Below are 5784 nucleotides of genomic sequence, written 5' to 3'. Positions count from 1 at the left end.
CGCCCCCCGAGAGAGCTTTACAGATATCATTCCATCAGGCCTCAGTTTTCCGAGGCACTCTCTCGACTAATGGGTCAGAGGCTAATGCAGGGGGGGTGGTCTAAGAATCGGCTGTAAGGCCACAATAGAGTCAAACTTAGTCATAGTTCCTAATGGCCGTATGTGAATTGTTACTTTTGTGGTTATTTGCAGGAAATTCAAAGTCCCAGTCAAATTTCTCTTGCCCCCAAGATTACCTTCAAGATGATTCTTTTTGCCATCATTTCACATGAGTGCAGAGAAATCTAAATTCATTTTAATATAAGCTTACAAAAAAATTTACCAGAAAACTAATGAGAATTATTTCTCAGGGTCTTATGTTTTAAATCCAAATACCAATTACTCAATTATTCTCATTGTTAATGAGGTTAACTTAGAGTTGATATCATATGTTACTCTATTTAGAGAAGACCACTTAGTCCAGAGGAGTAACATGTGGAATGAAAATTACTAGAAATAGTAAAGTTGATATACAAGTGGAGACCCTTTGGAGTCTCTGTCAGAGGTATCATGATCTAAAAGTGAACAGGGACATAATTAACATGCTTTTAAAATGTGTAACTATAAAGAAAATTTGTCATTCCTAAACCAACCATAATAATCACAACATTCAGATAAATATAAAAACTTCCAAAATAGTGTGGCTGTGAAGATGTATACCCCATATCTCCACCACATTGTAGGAGATAAAGAAATAAAACATAATCCCACATGACCCAGGAAAAAATCCCAAGTTGTCAGCTTCTCAGACTGACTAGCCAGAGTGACATCACGCCATGTGTTTCTGGGATCTCAACTAGCAATCTTGCCCAACCAAAGCTTTATCAGTCAGTAGGAATCTCCCTGGGTACTTACTGATTTGATTTAAAGTAAAATATTACTTGGTAGAGGAAACATATTTTAGAAGGTTGTGCTGTGAAATCTTATAGTAATGAAAAATGTAGACTCACATGCATCATAAATGGTAAAAAATATTTGAAGATATTTTGTCTTGAGAAAATGTAAAATGAACTAAAGTGATAGAAATACAAAATGCTTGAGGCATTGGTTATGTGATTGCCTTCTATGAAACTATAGTGAGCTTGAGTCATGGTTACTCATGAGGCTAAAATTATGGGTGAATTTAGTAATATAGTTGTAGTGAATTCAGCAGATTAATTCTGGCTGGTGAGCAAAGCCTGGGAGAGCACCTTCTGAAATGATTTCTTGTTGTCTTCATCAGCAGCAGTACATTCTTTTTAAGATTTTTATTGGGGAATTGGGAGAGGGGAACAGCATTGGGGGATTGGGGGAGGAGAACAGAAAAGTTGCTGTCCTTTTGTTCTTCAGTCTAGTTGTGGAGGACGTTGCTTCACTGGCCCATGTTGGTATGATCATTGTGCTCTTCCCGGGTGAGACAGTCTCTCGCCGGCCATTCAACGGCAGCTCACGGCGACTCTTAGCAGCCGACTGCAGCTTCACTGCAGCCTATGCCATCGCCATCGCCGGCAGCCCAGCTCCAGGTTGTGCTGTTGTTCACCATCTTAGCTGTCGAGGGTGTAGCGTCACTGGCCTTCATGTGGGATCTGAACCGTGCCCTGCTGCTCAGAGCCGGCGTCCCAAGCCAACTCCTAACCAACACGCCACTCAGCCGGCCCAGCAGCAGTACATTCTTAATAGAGTTTGATTAATTAATCTTGAGGTTAGTCAGACTACGTTTCTGTTGTTTTTTTTTTTTTTTTAGGCTAAATAGTAAGCTTGTGTGTAGTGAGTCAATGAGTCCTGTCGATTTAGGCTTGGGAGAAGAATAAGCATCTGCTTGAATTTCATCATCCCTAGTCCCTTCTGTTCCAAGGCTGACCTGGGAGGCAAGACCAGTGGCCAGAATTCATGACCCAGAGATGGGCTGCACTCACCTCACCTCATTCAGCCCTAATCTGAGGCTGTAGAAACCGAGGCTTCTTCTTTTTATCTCTTCCTAACTTTCCTGTTGCTTCTCTCTTCCTATCCCAATGCCACCTCCTGCCACCACTTCATTAGGAGCCAAGCCTAGTTGGAGGACAGTTATTTATGTAAAAGCAGATGAAGTTTTCTGGCAGTGTATTGCAACTAGAATGGGTCATGGAAATTATTTCTGTGAGAAACATCGTTTTCAAAATCGGTTACGAGTACTTTGTTTCCAAGTGTATTTTAATTAAATTTGATGAGTCTTATAATTGACTCTTTGCATTTCTTTTTGTATAGTCAATGTCAGATTTGTGTGACTGATCTAATCCTTGACTAATGAAAAAAATGTCTCAAGAGATACATCTGTTTGTTTAAGCATTCTCAACTTTGAACTGGTAGTCTCAAAGGTAATTTTTATTGGAGTTTTGTCTTGCAAAGATTAAAAGATATATTTATTTTGCTTTCAATGATCTTGTATATTAAGTAACTCTATTCTGCTAAAGGATAAATGAGCCTGATGAAGATAGCTGGTGACATTAAGAATTCTCCCCTTAATTTAAATAAAATAAGTTTTTGGCTTAAATATTAACTTCAAAATGACTTTGAACTGTTTTATATGGTATAGTGGTAGTGGATACATAATTCAGAACCCGTAGAACTGTATGCCATAAAGAGTTAATTTTGCTGAATGCAAATTTTAAAAAAAGTCAACTTGGATGGCAGGGTAGCCCAAGAGAGAAGGTAGGCTATGACAAATAAATTTAACTGTATTACAAATGTATGACATGCCACACTGCAGGGGATGAGGAAGAAAGGAGCTGACCTAAATAACTTGGTAAACATGTTTTGATTAGATACTGTTAAGGCTATAGACAAAAAGAATTACACACACACGTTTAACTCTGAATGGCAAATTGGTTTATCACACGGTATGGGTTATCAAGTTTGAAACTACATGTATGCTAGCATTGAACTAATATGTAAATATATTCTAGATAACAAACCAGGTTTCTGACAGTTGGAGAATTTATTGTTGAGTTCTCTGATACTCCTCCCTCAAGGACATGGAGCTAAATTTCCCTCTCTTGAAAGTCAGTAGACTTAATAACTTTTTTCAAATAGAGTATGGAAGAGAAAGATAGTTACTTTACACTAGAGACACCTGGTAGACATCACCTTAACCAAGTAATCAAGGTTAACAGTACCAGTTAGACATTGATATTATGTCTAAGTGATAGGCTGTGATGAGAAGGGCATACCACTCCTGTGATATTCTTTCCCCCAAATCTCCAACCTTGGTCTAGTCATGAGAAATCATCAGACAAACACAAACTGAGGACATTCAAAAGCATCAAGACAAGGAAAGGATAAGAGACTGTCACAGAAGATTGTCATAGAAGATTGAGGAGGCATGACAACTAAATACAACGTAGTATACTGGATTTGATCCTTGAACCAGAAAGAAGACATTAGTTGGAAAATTTGGGAAATTTTTTCCTACAATAAACTACAATAAAGTATGTAGTTTAGTTAATGTTTTGTATTAATGTTAATTCATTTTTTTTTAATTGGGGAATTGGGGGAGGGGGACCAGTCAAGTTGTTCAATCTTAGTTGTGGAGGGTGCCAGTCGCCATCTGGATGCCTGTTGGCAGCTCGTGGCCTCTAAGCTCAAGGTGCTGTGTTTCAATCTTAGTTGTGCGTGGGCATAGCCACCACCCCATGCTGGAGTCGAACTAACAGCCTTGTTGTTAAGAACACATGCTGTATCCACTGAGCCATCTGGGTGGCAGCTCAGCTCAAGGTGCTGAGTTCAGTCTTAGTTTCGGATGGGCATAGCCCACCATCGACCAGGCAGTCTTGTTTTTAGGAGCACGTGCTCTCACAGCTGAGCCATCCTGCCACCTGTTGGCAGCTCAGCGGCAGCTCAGCTCAGGCGCAGCGTCACTGGCCCATGTGGGAATCGAACCGGCAGCCCTGTTGCTCAGAGCTCGTGCTCTTAAGCGAACTCTTAACCAACTGAGCCACTCTTCCGGCCCTGTTAATTCATTTTTGATCATTATCCTATACTTACATGAGATGTTAACATCAGGGGAAGCTAGGTGAAGAGGCATACAGGAACTCTATATTTGCACCTTTTCTGAAGATCTAAAATTATTTTAAAATGAAAAGTCTTCTGAAAACAGCATTATGAATAATTTTCCAAAACCATTGAGTTTAATTTTTTTTTTTCTTTCTGCAAAAACTGTCTTTGCTTTACTTTCATTGAAACAGAATGTCCCAGACCAAACTCAGGATTTTCCTCCACCTCTCTTCCAAACCTGCTCCTCTCCTGTGCTCCTGTCCCAGTAAATGGCACCAACATACTCTCTCTCAGTGATCCAACTAGGAAGTTGAAAGTCATCCTTGACTTTTCCTTCTCTCTCGCTTCACAATGAATTACCCACCATTCCCTAGCATCCTGACTATCTCCTTCATCTTCCTGAATTTAGATGTCCTGTTCGTCTTCCCCCATAGATTATATTCTCCATAGAGGCAAGGGCACCACCGTCTGCTCTTTTCTCCATGTGTCCCATGTACCTAGCACAGTGCCCAGTGCATAGCAGGCACTCAAAAGCTATTTGTTAAATAAGAGAATGTATGCATATTTATTGCATCTTACTATTTAATGGCATTTTCACATCCCAATCCCTTTGTATCTAACATAGTGGGATGCATCCAGATACCTCTTGTATTTACTGATTTTTAATCTGGTAATCAAATTTTAGAAATCAAGTGCTACCTTCTCATGAACAGAAGTTTCACCAAGTCCAACTTGATGTTCTGATTATAAAGTCAGTAAACTTTCAGAGAATCCCAGAATATCTGAGCTAGAGGGACTTGAGGTCATTTAGTGTAAGTCTCTCACTCGTAGGAACAAAGACTTTGAGGCTCCAAAAGGCTGAATAGTTTGCCAAGTCCTAGCATGAGTCCATTGACTGAAGGGACATTTATTTCTATGTCCTATGGAATCAGAAAGAAGGAGGAGAGACCAAAAAAAATAAGAAAAATAATGGTAGCAGATCCTTTATTCTATACATCTTTGAAAGAAGTGGGTCAAATAAATAATCATGGGGCGCACACTCTGAGCAACAGGGTTGCCAGTTCGATTCCCACATGGGCCAGTAAGCTGTGCCCTCCACAACTAGATTAAAGACAACAACTTGAGCTGAGCTGCAGCTGAGCTGTCGATGAGCAGCCAGATAGCTCAGCTGGTTAGAGCGTGTGCTCTTAATAACAAGGTTGCCGGTTCGACTCCCACATGTGATGGTGGGCTGCTCCCCCTGCAACTAGATTGAAAACGGCGACTAAACTTGGAACTGAGATGTGGCCCTCTAAAACTAAGATTGAAGGACAAATTACTTGGAGCTGATGGGTCCTGGAAAAAACACATTGTTTCCCGAAAAAAAACATGTTGTTCCCCGAAAAAACACATTGTTCAGGGCCGGCCAAGCAACGCGTTGGTTAAGAACTGGCTTGGGACCCCAGAGGGCCCGGGTTCGGATCCCACATATGAGGGCCAGTGATGCTGCCCTCTACAGCTAAGATGCTGAACAACAGCTTAACCTGGAGCTGGGCTGCTAGTGAGTCACCGGCGACTGCGTAGGCTGCAGCCCCTGCTGCAGTGGGTTGCCATGGGCTACCGTGTGTAGCCAGCAGCCAGCGTGAGCAGCCCTCAAGCCACTGTGAGCGGCCATCCAGAAGCCGGCGACTGATCTGCCTCACCCGGGAAGAGCGCAATGATGGTGCCAACTTGGGCCAGTGAAGCAACGTCCTCCAC

The sequence above is a fragment of the Hipposideros armiger genome, unplaced genomic scaffold (genome assembly GCF_001890085.2).
Source record: "Hipposideros armiger isolate ML-2016 unplaced genomic scaffold, ASM189008v1 scaffold_90, whole genome shotgun sequence".
NCBI classification, from domain to species: domain Eukaryota; kingdom Metazoa; phylum Chordata; class Mammalia; order Chiroptera; family Hipposideridae; genus Hipposideros; species Hipposideros armiger.
This window is presented reverse-complemented; position numbering follows the sequence as displayed.